The following is a 15,169-nucleotide window of genomic DNA, read 5'->3' as shown; positions in this document are numbered from 1 at the left end:
CAGCTATGATGTACTTACTACACTAAGGTCTCATCTGGGCTCAATTACCTATTACTGCCTCACCACAGTTTGAATGTTGATTGGCATCATGCACTGGCTGCTTTCATCTAAGGAATGGAGAGCTCGAATGTGCGCATAAAGCGTGTGACTGCCATACATCAGGAAAAACCAGACCATGCCCCCTTCCAAGAACATAAAGGACCTCATTACAACCCTGGTGGTTTGTGTTGAAGCAGCGGTAATACCACCAACAGGCTGGCGGTAAAAAAAATGAAACCACGACGGAAACCGACCAACACAGACAGCCACTTTAACACTCCGACCGCCACAGTGGTAGCAACGAACACCGCGGCAGTAACCACCAACAGACAGGCGGAAGACAATGTACCACCCACCCCATTACAACCCACCCATCCGCCAGCTTTTCTGGGGCAGTACCAACGTCATCAAAAGCACAGCGGAAACAGTACACAGAAGGGAAACCACTCACATTCCGACATTCAACAAATAACCAGGACGCCACGGAGCCCGAGCTACAGATGTTACCCATGTTGGTGTATCTTCTCATCGACAAGGAGTACGAATAGCGGCAGCGATAACCACGGTGAGTACTTCACCTAGCACACAGGGGAGGGGGGAGGAAAAAGAGAGTGACACACACACGCAACACCGCCAACCCCACCCTCACCACCATAAACACAAATACATGCATCAACATTACATATACACCCCGTAACCCTCTGGAAGAATGCAAGGACCAAAGGAATTGAGTCAAATTAGTGTATTAGAAATAGTCAGAAATACATTATAAATCCAAAAAAATGTATTTACAAAATAATCAATATGTACAAAAGGCGGTGCATTGTCCATTCAAAATGTTCGTGGCCCATTGGGACAAAACTCATTAACCAAGCCCACACTTAACTCCTGCCTCAATACGGAGAGAACACTGCAGGGGTATCAGGTCGAAAACACACAGGCACCTCAGGACGACAGGGAAGGGGGGCACCTCAGCCGGAAGACGGGACAACGCCACTGCTCCTGGAGGGGGCTCCATGCCCACAAGTCTCTCAAGTGGGTGGTTTGCCCACAGCCTGGTCCTGGGGAGTGCAAAGCCACAGTCTCTCAAGTCTCTCAATTGGGTGGTTTGCCCACTGCCTGGTCCTGGGGAGTGCAAAGCCACAGTCTCTCAAGTCTCTCAAGTGGGTGGTGTGCCCACTGCCTGGTCCTGGGGAGTGCAAAGCCACAGTCTCTCAAGTCTCTCAAGTGGGTGGTTTACCCACTGCCTGGTCCTGGGGAGTGCAAAGCCACAGTCTCTCAAGTCTCTCAAGTGGGTGGTTTGCCCACTGCCTGGTCCTGGGGAGTGCAAAGCCACAGTCTCTCAAGTCTCTCAAGTGGGTGGTTTGCCCACTGCCTGGTCCTGGGGAGTGCAAAGCCACAGTCTCTCAAGTGGATGCATTTCTCCACTGATTCTGGAGGGGACTTTGTGCCCAGTGTGCTTCATCCTGCCAAGGATAGGTTGAGTGGATGCCTTCCTCCACTGGTTCTGGAGGGGACTTTGTGCCCAGTGTGCTTCATCCTGCCAATGATAGGATGAGTGGATGCATTTCTCTACTGGTTCTGGAGGGGGCTTTGTGCCCAGTGTGCTTCATCCTGCCAAAGATAGGGTGAGTGGATACATTTTTCCACTGGTTCTGGAGGGGGCTTTGTGCCCAGTGTGCTTCATCTTGCCAAGGATAGGGTGAGTGGATGCATTTCTCCTCTGGTTCTGGAAGGGGCTTTGTGCCCAGTGTGCTTCACCCTGCCAATGATAGGGTGAGTGGACACATTTCTCCACTGGTTCTGGAGGGGGCCTTGTGCCCAGTGTGCTTCATCCTGCCAAGGATAGGGTGAGTGGATGCATTTCTCCACTGTCCTGGAGGGGGCTTTGTTCCCAGTGTGCTTCATCCTGCCAAGTATAGGGTGAGTGGATGCATTTCTCTACTGGTTCTGGAGGGGGCTTTGGGCCCAGTGTGCTTCATCCTGCCAAGGATAGGTTGAGTGGATGCCTTCTTCCACTGGTTCTAGAGGGGGCTGTGTGCCCAGTGATGCAACACTCGGGGTGTGTCAGTTCACAGTCCCTCACTTGGGTGTCTGAGCCACGAGATTTGCAGTGACCAGGATGCATGATAGTTCATGGAGGCAGGGCTAGAGTCCATCCGGCGGTGGCTACGGCTGCACAGTGGTGGTAGTGCGGTGCTGGTGGGGGTGCTGCCAGTGGAGGAGGGAGGCTCCAGCCCCTATCCTGCAGCCTCAGACTGCTGCCCATTGGGGCTGCTGCTGCTGGTAGTGGTGCCATTGTCAGCGGGGCAGGTAGAGGTACTTGCGGCGGAGCTTGTGTCGGTGCTGGTGGCAGTGTTGGCTGCGGTGCAGGTGCTGGTGCTTCCAGTGGTGGGGGGAGGCTCCAGCCCCTCTCCTGCATCCTTGGATGGCTGCCCACTAGGGCTGCTGCTAGAGACAGTAGTGGTGCTAGCGGTAGTGCAGGTGGCGGGGCAGGTGGCAGTGCTTGCGGCGGTGCTTGTGGCAGTGCTAACGGCGAGGCTGCTAGCGGTGCTGGCCACCGTGCAATTGGCGGTGCTGGCGGTTGTGCTGGTGGCCACCAGACGTTCACCTGCAGCCTCAGATGGCTGAAGTGCCTTGCCTGGTGTTTTGTGCCCCTTCCTCCCCTTGGCAGATGGTGGTGTCACCTTGGGTCTGGCAGCTGGAGTCTTTGAGGTGGCCTTGCTGGGTGGGTGTGGCTCCTTCCCCTTGGTGTATGCTGTCCCCTTCTTCACCTTGCCAGGTGACGGAATGGTTTTTGCCTTGGCAGGGGTTGGTGGCACACTGGCTGGGCTGACGGGTGCCCCCTTTGAGCCTCTCACAGCTGCAGGAACCACAGTGGACGTGGACATGGTGGCTGAGGTGCTGGGCTGGGTTTTTGCCACCCTGGCCCGAGGGGAAGGACGGGGGAGGGGTAGGGAAGAGGTCAATGTTTGCCAGGAAAAGCTTCTTAGGGACACTGGGGCGGGAAGAGGGAGAAGGTCTGGGAGTGGAGGAAGAGGGAGTGGTTGTAGGAGGTCTCAGTCTGCTGAGTTTGGGTGCATGAGCTGGATACTGTTGTGAGGTGGATGGCTGTTGGATGAGTGGGTGCTTGCGTTTGTGTACTTTGGGAGGAGGGGATACAGACACAGTTGGAGAGCACACAGGGGACGTGTGCATGGATGTAGGGGTGGTAACTGTCAGTGAGGGGTGTGTCATGATGGGCGTGCTGGTGATGGAGGTAGTGGATGAGGATGTAGTGCATGCATGTGTGAGTGGAGACGCTACTGGGCAGGAGGTGGACGAGGAGGAGGAGGGGGACACAGTGGAGGCAGTGGATGTTGGTGTGTCTGGTGTGTCTGGGATGGTGCTTGTGTGAGTGCCTGTGAGATGAAGTGTGGTGCCTGTGTTTGCCTGAGCCACTTCTGTGTGTTGATTTGGGTGAATGCTGGTCTGAAGGTGTGCTTGGGATGGGCTGGGGTTTAGGGGATTTGGACTGGGTAGAGGAAGTTGGAGATGGGAGGCTGGAGGCAGGGACAATGGCTGCCATCAGTGCTGAGGCCAGAGCCTGAAATACTCTCTGTTGGGCCACCACACCAGAGTGAATGCCCTGCAGGTATGCATTTGTTTGTTGCAAATGCCCCTCAACACCCTGGATGGCATTCAGAATGGTTGACTGCCCAGCAGTGAGGAATCTCAGCAGGTCAATAGCCTCCTCACTGAGGCACGGCCTGAGGTGCCTGGGGCGAAGGAGATGCCCACCCTCCTGGGTGAGCGGGCACGGGAAACACACTGAGAGCCTGCTGGGAGGGCGGTGCTGGTAGGGGGGTGGCTGTTGTACCTGTTGTTGGGGTGGGCACAGAGGTGTCCTCCACCGCCATGGAGCTTCCATCGGAGGAGGAGTCACGGTCTGTGGTGTCCCCTCCTGTGTGGATTCGGCCTCCAGGCCCATGTGGGATGCAGCTCCCTCTGTCGCCGGTGCCTCTGCTCCTCTGCCAGATGATGCTAATCCACACAAGTACAGGGTGACAAAACAAAAAGTGGGGGGATGAAAGAGGATACACTTGGTCAATGCCAGCAACAACACTACCGTTGGCATACACAACTCACACAACTCACAGGGAACAGTCCTATGCACTAGGCCATCCTCTACCAGTTACAATGCTAGTCACCAGCACATGGGGTACAACGCCTAACACCATCAGCTGCACACCTGGAACAAACAGGGCCCTGACCAGTAGTAGATGCCCACTAACACTATTGTGGTTGGAGTGCTTCAGAGCCTGCCCAACAAGGGATCTGCCCTGCCATGTATGCCCTAGCCTAGGAGCACCCAAAGTCCACATCCCCATCCAGGTAAAACCTTAACGCGCACTAAATAATGAATCTGAATATGTAAGCACCCCCTGTGGCTGCTGTGATGCCCTTAAGTGCCCATCCAACTCTGGATAGGCCAGTGCCAGGATGCGGAACATCAGGGAGGTCAGGGTACGACGGGCACCCCTTCCTCGTTGGAAGGCCCGCCCCAGCTGGGTCTCCGCCGTCTTCCTTGCCCAGCGGCGCAGGTCCTCCCACTGTTTGCGGCAATGGGTGCTCCGCCTGTCAAAGACCCCCAGGGTCCACACCTCCTTGGCGATGGCACGCCAAATACCCTTTTTCTGATGGGTGCTGACGTGCAGGAAAAAGACAGCAGAAAAGGGAATTAGTTAACTGTTCCGACCGTCACACTCATGGGCCCACCAAATCCCTCCCATTCCCTGACGCATATACATTGACCACTAAACATGCAGCACTCTGGACAGGATGCCTCAGCCCCCCCCCCATATGTGGCTTACTCACACAGCACTCATACATTCATGGCCCATGCATCATGCTCACAGTGTACTCACCAGTTTTTCTGGAGGTCCGTAGAATAATGTGTGCTGGGGTAGGACCCCATCCACCAGTCTCTCCAACTCCTCCGCAGTGAAGGCAGGGGCCCTTTCCCCAGACACATGAGCCATTGTCGCTTCCAGACACAGGTCACAGCAGCACTTGCATTGTAGGTCGTCTCCTGTTGAAGGTCAGGTAGCAAGTGAGTGAATAGATAGAAAATGGAGGTCAAGTCTGTGGCAGTGCATACCATAACCACCGGCGTACATCGCCATTGGCTCCTGGAACCCATAGGGCCCAATGATAACCAATGCAAAGTTGCGCTGCGGTCGTCAACCGCCTACCGCAACGGCGCACAACGCCAGTGGATTACCTCATTTCCACTTGTCCCTCCACACAGGTCAGGCAGCGGCCATTTCAGGGGGGCACAGGCCATGGCATCTAACTGCATCACAGCAGACATTGGTACAGCAACTGAATTTCGGATTCACATACTGGTTCTGTAGACGTATAAATGCATCATTATTGCAATAGATGTGTGATTATGACCCTCTGCTCACCGTTTTCCTCCAGAGGCTTCAACCGCTGAGGATGAATATGAGATGGAAACATCCTCCAGTATACAGACCTCTGGTGGACCTTACGACAATGGAGGACAGACACATTATACAAACATACAGACTTGATCAGGCCACAATCCAAGAACTGTGGAGCTGTTAATGGCGCATAGAGTCTACCCAGCCACAGTTTGCCCCCGAGTTAGGTCGTAGACCTTCCTCAGCTTCTCTTTCTGAGGTAGATTGACTCAGTGGTGGACTACAGGGAGCAGGAACGAGTTGCTATGAGACTGAGCACATTGTCTACCCAGTCCCTAGTGGAGTTACTTAATTCATACCATCTACCCTGACAGATCCCTGTAATCTGGGAATTAGTGAGAATATCGTCTGTAGAGTTAGTGAGGAGGGGGGGATCCATCGCGACAAGCGCAGCCTGCAACCCTGGCTTTATTTCTCCTGTCAAGATATTGGATACGAATATGATTGGTTCCGAACCTAGTGGGGTGAGTAATCTACAGGATAAGAAAGAAAAGGGTCAAGTTATGATCATGGGAGACACCAAGCTCTCTAGCTGTATTTCTCTTATCAGAGAGCAACTCCTGGGTGAAGCTTGGCAAGGAAATGCAGACGCATTAGATACTGTTCTTACCTGGAACATAGCAGGGTTAGAGAGCAAAATGCAAATTCCAGGATGGGGCCAATTTATAGACGAACATCAGATATGTCTATTCCAAGAAACATGGTCACTGGAGCCTAAATATAGATCGGGCTTCAAAAGCTACTGGGTTGCAGCCCGTAAGGCGTCTTCTGGGAGACCATCGGGGGGGCTACTTATATGGCTATGCTGTTCTCTCAAATGCCAGGTTGAAGTTGTAGATATGGGCTGCCCTGATTTACAGGCCTTACTAGTATCGACCCTCAAGGAGAGACCTCTACTAATTAGCAATATCTATAACTGGAGTGTGGGCAGCAATTATGATTCTTATGCTCTGACCACACTGGACAGCTTCCTTCATAGCAACATTTAATCTTATTTCATCTTAATTGCAGGGGTCCTTAATGTTACCTTCGAGCCCTACCCTCTGGTCCAAGAGTTATATAAAGAAGAGGATGCCTATTGGGGCATCCCCCAGTTAGTGTCAAGTAAAAGACCAAGAATGAATAGAACAGCACACCTAGTTGCTGACATTACACTAACACATGGTCTCCGAGCTTGCAATGGTCGCTCCCGTTCAGATGCCAACTCTCACTTCACTTTTAGGCGTGGAACTCATAGGAGTCAGATTGATTATATTTTACTTGACATCCGACTGTGGGGCCATATGACTGACATGGGGGTGCAAGAACATGAAAAGAGTGACCACGATCCACTGATCTTATCAACTAGGGGTCTGCTGCCTTCGCTTGAAGTTCCCCACCCTAAGGCATACGCACAACAGCTTGCTTTGACAAATAATAGACGTAATGTCAAATGGGAGACTGTTAATACCTCCTCTGGTTCCCTTTCATTAATATACAATTTATTAGCAGACCAAATGGAGCACATGCTTTTGTATCTAGAGGACGGTGATGGGCTTTTAGTAGCTCACACTGAACTGTTCAACTCTTTAAAGCACCTTCTTACAAAAGAGATCATTAGTAAACCTAGGAAAAAGTGCAGTGCAAGGTGGTTTAGCAATACATGCAGGGAAGCCCAGCATAAGCTATTGAGAACACTGAAAGGGGGTCATGTAGAGTATATAAGACAAGCAAGGAAGGACTACAAACAGGAATGTCAGAGGGCGCGCAGGAGCTGGGAGGAGGCCAGATGGGTAGCTATCCTGGAGACTGCAAAAGTAAACGATATTTCCAGGTTCTGGAAATTGATAGCAGATGACAGTAGAGATTAATCTCCCCGACCTGGCACCTCAATCGTCTCCGCAGTGTGGGCTGAGCATTTTGGTCAACTCTATGAAGGGCCTTCCGAAGCTATCTTTAAGAACCTTGACGATAGTTTGACTTCCGGGGCCACACCGATTAAATTCACTCTAGCTGAAACCAGAGCTGCAATAATTTCACTGAACTGGGGAAAGGCCCTGGTCCTAATAAGATCCCTGGCGACCTATATAAGAAAGGACCTGATATATGGGCCCCTTACTTAAATTTAGTATGTAATGCAATTGCGGCAGGAGCACCCGTCCCACCCTCTTGGAAATGGGCCAAGATAGTTCCCATCTTCCAAAAAGGCAGTCCCAGTGATCCTGTCAACTACCGTCCGATATGTCTACTTGACAACTCCCAAACATTTTTTGCGAAGCAAGTTTTGTTCCATCTTGACAAATAGATTTCAGAGTCCGAAGCTATATCCGATCTACAGGCAGGGTGCAGACCTCAGTTAGCACCATAGATCAAGCCCTGAGGTTCCTGGCAATCAAATGGAAGAATGTGGACTTAGGCAGGGAAATCTGTATGTGGTTTTCATGGACCTTAGAGCTGCATTTGATTTGGTCCATAGGAACTTGTTATGGCTGACGCTATCCAATATGGGTGTTCCAATAGGCCTCCTGAAACTTATTGTTTGATTGCACAAGAATACCTACACTCAAATTAGGTGTGGTAAGGATGGTGAACTGACAGACCCTGTAGCTATCAAAAGAGGAGTCAGACAAGGTTGTGTTCTAGCCCCTACTCTCTTTCTCCTATACATAAACAATTGTATTCAATATTTAGAGAATTGCACCAACGATTCGCCTAAGCTGGCTGGGAAGAAAATACTGTGTCTGCTATATGCGTACGACTCTATCCTGCTAACCAAATCACCAATGGGAATTCAAAATTTGGTCAATCAATTTTGTATTTTCTGTAGAGACTATGGGATGGATGTTAATGTCAAGAAAACAAAACTTATGATATGTAGTGCCTCAAGAAAAAGTTTATGTGCAAGAATAGTAATGAATTCAATTCCGCTGGAAAGAGTTTCAGAGTGTGATTATTTGGGCATTAGGCTAACGGACTCTGGCAGTTGGGAGGCTGCTATTAGAAAAGGGGTACTCATTATAAGCCAAAGAGGTGGGGCATTAGTACGCAAGAATAGAACTGCAGTGAGCCCTCCCTTGAATCCAATCTCTGAGATTTATAAAGTCCAAATCCGTGCTGCGGCCCTGTACGGAGTGGAACTCTAGGGTTCCTATAGAAAATTGGATATTTTACAAACCAAAGAGAATCACTTCCTCAGACACGTATCCAGGTTAGGGAAGGGCACACCAATGATCCCTCTCAGACTTGACTTAGGATTAAACAGCATCAAAGCCACAGCGGGTCGGAGACCGCTTTTATACTGGATCTGATTATGGAAAACGGATGAACTTGAACCATTTAGGGTGGCGATAAGAGAACTTATAATATCCTCACAAGGATGGGAAAAAATCCTCTGGCTGAAGGAGATGAAATCTGCCTGGGATAAGCTAGGTTTCCCTCACTATTGGAAGTACCCCGAGTTGATTCCTGCTAAGGCTAGACAACTGGTCAAAGGGAGATATTGGGAGAAAACCAATGATGAGCTTTTCCACCGTAACGGGGCAGGCAGGATAACAGCAGAATTTTGGGAAGTTCAACATGAACCCCGGCCCGAGAATTTCATGGATCTCTCTATACCTGCATGTGCCCGCGCTTTATTTCTTCAGCTAAGATACGGCACTTTACCCGTTAATAGCTTTACGGCCCGTTGGTCGACAAGTAATCCCACGACTGACAGATGCATATTTTGTCACCTATGCAAGGAAACAACTGAGCACGTGCTGTTCTTCTCTCCCCTATACAAGAACCCCAGAGGGAGGTGGATCATTCCTTTGTGTAAAGTCTTACTACTGCAGGACCGAGCTAATGCTTTCAGAATATGCAAATATGATACATCCACGTTTGTAGTAAGCTCAGTTACCAAATATCTGTCTGTAGCTTGGTCCATTCGCCATAGGTTCATCTTAGCCCTGGGGCTCTAAGCCGGATAGGAATTCTTTTGTTTATGGATGGGGACTTTAATTAGATATATTTATTTTGTCTTTTTAATATTTAGATGTGTCACGTATCTTAACTCTGATGGGAATTTTACTTAATCATTGTGTGGATTTTAGAAATTTACGGATCACTGGGGGGCTTCAGGATATGATCTTTTGAATGTATGTCTTATTTCTAACTATTAGATTTTTTTTTTCTTATTTTCCTTTTTTTCTACAGTGTAGTCTAACTGGCATTGAATGGTCCCAAATATATGTCTTAACAACTATTTTATATTCCCACAGGATCGTCTCTTTTGTGAGAAGTTACAGTATTATTAGTCCATATAGATGAATTTTTAGTTCAATTGGCATGGCATCTTATAAATTATATAGATATGATAAGAAATGTATTAGTCCACAAATCAATCATGTTACTGGTTTCAGTTTTATGAAACTTATTAATTGTACTTATTTGAACGATGCACACAAGTTTTTATCATTGTCATGTATGATTGTTTTAGTGTATCCACAAATTGACCACGCTACCGGTTTTAGTTTTAAGGAACGCACTAACTGTATTTATTCGAATGTTGGCTACAAGTTTTTATCATTGTTATGTACGATTGTTTTATTGTATTTTAATGGTCTAAAATTTTGACTGAATAAATAAATAAATAAATCCAAGAACTGTGTGCCCAATTGGAGCCAGACCTGACGTCAGCTATCCGCCAGCCCACAGGTATCCCCCCTCTAGTGCAGGTCCTGTCAGTGCTCCATTTCCTGGCAAGTGGTTCCTTCCAAACAACAGTGGCCATAGCATCAGGGATGTCTCAGCCAATGTTCTCCAACGTGTTGACCAGAGTGTTGTCAGCCCTGCTTAAACACATGCACAGCTACATTGTATTCCCAAAGGTGGAGGATTTGGCCACAGTGAAAGCTTACTTTTATGCCCTGGGACATATCCCCAACATCATTGGTGCCAGTGATGGTACACATGTAGCATTTGTCCGCCCCCCCGGAGAAATGAACAAGTGTTCAGGAATAGAAAAAGCTATCACTCTATGAATGTGCAGATGTTGTGTTTATTTGGACCAGTACATCTCCCATGTGAATGCCAGTTATACTGGCTCTGTGCATGATGTCTTTATCTTGAAGAATAACAGCATCCAATATGTGATGGGCCAACTCCAGGGGCACCGGTGTGGCTAATAGGTGAGCCCAAGGTCCCCACTCAGTATATGTTGGTGTTTGGGTATGTGGTTGTCCCTAAGGGTTAGTGTGTGTCTAACAGTTGTCCCTATATGTTTTAAGGTGACTCTGGTTACCCCAACCTCTCATGGCTACTGACCCTAGTGAGGATTTGCAGGACAAGGGCAGAGGAACGTTACAATGAGGCACATGGGCGAACAAGGTGGCTGATTGAAATAACCTTTGGCCTCCTGAAGGCCAGGTTCCGGTGCCTTCATCTGACAGGTGGATCCCTGTACTACTCACCCAAGAAGGTGTGCCAGATCATCATTGCATGTTGTATGTTGCACAACCTGGCCTTGAGACGGCAGGTGCCTTTTCTGCAGGAGGATGAGCCTGGAGATGGTCTTGTGGCAGTGGTGGAGCCTGTGGACAGTGAGCAAGAGGAGGCAGAGGAAGAAGATGTGGACAACAGAAGTAATATCATCCAGCAGTACTTCCAGTAATACAGAGGTGAGACAATGTAACTTCACTTTACTTTTCAGTTTTCTGTTGGACATTGTACATGGTAGCCTGATTTCCCTATGTCTATGGCCACTTACTGTACCGTATGGCAGCTCTATTTTCATATCTCTGTGGCCCACTCTGGCTCATGGTATGTTTACTGCTGCCCACTAAAGGTCATAGCAATGTATATATAACTGTACATATGACTTGCAATGCTTTCAGAATGTTGTACTAATATATATTTCAGTCATTTGACAGACTCCAGATTTGTTTTTGTTCCAAGGGTGTTTATTTAAGTGCTCATAAGTAGAGGAGATGTGCAATGGGCTGGGGTGATGGTGGAGGAATGTCCAGTTAGAGTCCAGTCTCTTGGTATCAGAGTGTAGTGTCCAATGGGGCATAGGAAGGGGAGTAATGGCAGTTCAAGGTGGACAGGGTGACAGAGTGGGACAGAAGGGTGACAATCAGGAGAGTCTTATTACCTGGCGGGGGTCTTGGCAATGTTCTCTGGCCTCTGACTGGATTGCAGGGACCGTTTGCGGGGTGGTTCTCCTTCTGCAGGGGGTGGGGTGCTGGTGGTTTGTTGTTCCTTTGGCGGGGCCTTCTGTCCACTAGCACCGGCGGAGTTGGAGGGCTGTTCTTTGGTGTGGCTAGTGTCAGGGGCCTGTTGGTGTGCCACTGCCTCCCTCATGGTGTTGGCCATGTCAGCCAGTGCCCCTGCAATGGTGACCAGGATGGTGTAGATGTGTTTGAGGTCCTCCCTGATCCCCAGGTACTGTCCCTCCTGTAGACGCTGGGTCTCCTGAAAAATGGCAGTATGCTCCCAGGATGTTGGTGAGTGCCTCCTGGAGAGTGGGTTCCCTGGGCCTGTCCTCCCCTGTCGCACAGCAGTCCTCCTAGTTTCCCTGTTGTCCTGTGCCTCTGTCGCCTGAACCGTGTGCCCACTGCTACTGACCCCAGGTCCCTGATCGTCCTGTGTTTGTGGGGTTGCCTGGGGTCCCTGTAGTGGTGGACACACTGCTGATTGATGTGTCCTGAGGACAGTGGCATGGGCCCGCTGGGTGGGTGCTGTGGTGGTGTTTCTTGAGGGGGGTGGCTCTGTGTTGGTATGGGACTGTGGCAGGGTAACCGACTGTCCAGAGGTCCCTGATGGGCCAGGTTGGTCATCGTCATCCAAGCGTGCAGAGCTGCTGTCATCACTGTGGGCCTCCGCTGGGGGGGGGACTGGATATTGCTGGCAACTCCTCTCCAGTGACGTTGAGTAGGGGTCCTGTGAGGATGCAAATGCAGTGTTATTGTATCTGCATGTGCCATCTTGTGCATAGGTGTGTTTCCCTCTATGGTTGTGATTGCCCTGTCAGCTTTGGCTTGTGTGCGTGGTGATTTTGTGGGCTAGGTGATTCAGTCTAATGGGCATGCTGTGGTGATGAGTGTCCATGCAGGTCTGTGATGGGGGTCCATTGGTTGATGTGGCATGCAGGGCTTGGTATTGGGATGGGTGGGTTGTGATAGTGGGGTATATGTGAGGTGGTGGAGTGATGGGGGTGAGGGTAGGGTTAGGAGTTTGTGATGGCATGCAGGTAGGGTGGGGGATATAGTAGTAAAGATTTGACCTACCAGAGTCCAGTCCTCCTGCTACTACTCCCAGGCCCTCAGGATGCATGATTTCCAAGACTTACTCTTCCCATGGTGTTAGTTGTCAGGAAGGAGGTGGGGGTCCACCGCCAGTCCTCTGTACAGCTACCTGGTGTCTTGCAACCACAGAACGCACCTTACCCCGTAGGTCGTTCTACCTCTTCTTGATGTCATCCGTTGTTCTGGGGTGCTGTCCCACAGCATTGACCCTGTCCACGATTGTCCGCCAGAGCTCCATCTTCCTAGCAATGGACGTCTGCTGCACCTGTGATCCAAATAGCTGTGGCTATAGCCGGATAATTTCCTCCACCATGACCCTGAGCTCCTCCTCTGAAAACCTGGGGTGTCTTTGGGGTGCCATGGATGTGGTGTGAGTGATATGTGTGAGGATGTGTGGTGGATGTGTGGGGTGATGTGTTGTGGTGTGTGCTGTGAGGTGCGTGGATGGTGTATGGGTGATGGTTTTCTGTGGCTCAGATTTAGTGGGTGCTCCTGGTTAGTCTGTCTCTGTTTGCTATCTTTTTTTTCGTTGAAAGGGTTGTGGGTAATGTGATTGTCTGTTTTAAAGTGTTCCGGGTGTGTAGGTGTGGTCGGTGTATGTGTGTCAGGTGTGTGTAGTTTGAATTGTCCAGTGTGGTCGAGTTTTTTTAGTGTGTATGTATTATGAGCACGGCGGTGTGTACCACCAATGGTTTACTGCGGTTGAAAGACCGCCACGGGGATTCGTAGGTCCTGATACTGTGGCCGTATTCCTGTTGGCGTAACGGTGTGGGTTTTGATACCGCCAATTTATCACCGACCTTTGGTCTGGCGGACTTGTGTGGGTGTCTGTATAGTGGCGGATTTATCTGCGTGGGTCATAATACCCATAGCGGTATACCGGCGTGGTCACGGTATGTTGGCGGCCGTCACCGCGGCAGTAGGCGGCATTTACCGCCAGGGTTGTAAAGAGGGCCAAAGTAATCAAGGTCGCAACTTTATATTATTTAACACTTCTGCACCTTTAGTAAAATCACATTTGCTCATATTTGATTAAGGGAGCTGGAGTGTTATGAGTCGCTGATGTATCAATCTATTTCCAATTATAGGATCACCATCAGGACAAAACAATGTTTGCCTGTCATGAAAGTGCACTTTTAAAGTTGTGACCTTGATAACTTTATGTACTTGTGTGTCACTCAATTTTACTTGTGTGTGTCTTGTTACCTGTAGAGTTTGCCATGTAGGGGTTGGTACCCCTGCACACCTATTTTTACTGTAGTCTATAATAAATGTAATTTTAATAGTGGATCCAAACCACCTTAGCATTATTTCTTTGTTCCCAGTGTATTGTTTACTTCACTGCTAGTTAGGGACCTTTGTTCCTTATAACCTTCAGAAAGTTGGCGTTTTCCTGCCTTGGCCACTTGATGCTTGACATCTGTCTCTGGTTCATATGAGTTGGTATAGTTGACAGTTGGGCTTTGTGTAATCCTCCTAGACAACCATACACAATAGGGAGCTTAGGGATGCCCTTATGGGCCATTACTGGTAAGATGGGACGGAGGAGCTTAGCACAGCCCCACTTACTCTTAAATATGCTGTGTCCTCCCTCCATACAAAGCGCTGCATGGCCCCTGTAGTTAGTCTGGAGCCAGGGCAAGGAAGGTAGAGCACCCATACACTTCAAAGGCATACCTCTAGAAGCTTCTACCCACTTCAAAGGAACAAATGTGTATAAATACTGGACCTAGGACTTTAACTCTTCAGTAAGTGTCTGGACCTGTGGATACTCTGCCAGGAAAAAGGATTGCTGCGCTCTTGAAAGTCAGCCCCTCTGCTGGACTGCTACTTTGAAGGACTGCTGCCCTGCTGTGCTGATCGCCTGTCCTTTTAGGACTGGACCTGTGCCTGTTGAATACAGGACCACCAAGTGACTCCAAGGGCTAGTTGCCTGGTCTCTTGAATTGAGCCTCAGGGACAGAAGGATCCAACAACCTGGACCCCAGCAACTGGGTCTGACATCTGTGAGTGTACCCTGTCAAGTGGTGCAATTCCAGTCCTGGACTCATGGAAGTGGACATAAGGTGCTCTGCCAGCCGCTGTGGATTCAGCAGAACCCACGCATCTCCTATACTGCTTGGCACAATCCAAGCAGAACCAACACATCACTGCTGCTGTGTGCATCAGTACCACCACAAAGCCCCATATCCCATTGCAGCCCGTCACCCCATCAGAATCACCACTGACTGACACATCCTCAGCACAGGCCCTCACATCCCTCATCAAGAGCAGCCTCGATGACAACGCTAGACTCTGCATCACAGCTTCTGAGCTCTTCAGAATGAATGAATCTCTCCGACTGCACCATGCATCCTCGACATCAGACTTTGCATCACA

This window comes from Pleurodeles waltl, chromosome 7 (genome assembly GCF_031143425.1).
Source record: "Pleurodeles waltl isolate 20211129_DDA chromosome 7, aPleWal1.hap1.20221129, whole genome shotgun sequence".
Lineage (NCBI taxonomy): Eukaryota > Metazoa > Chordata > Amphibia > Caudata > Salamandridae > Pleurodeles > Pleurodeles waltl.
Note: the sequence above shows the minus strand (reverse complement) of the source record.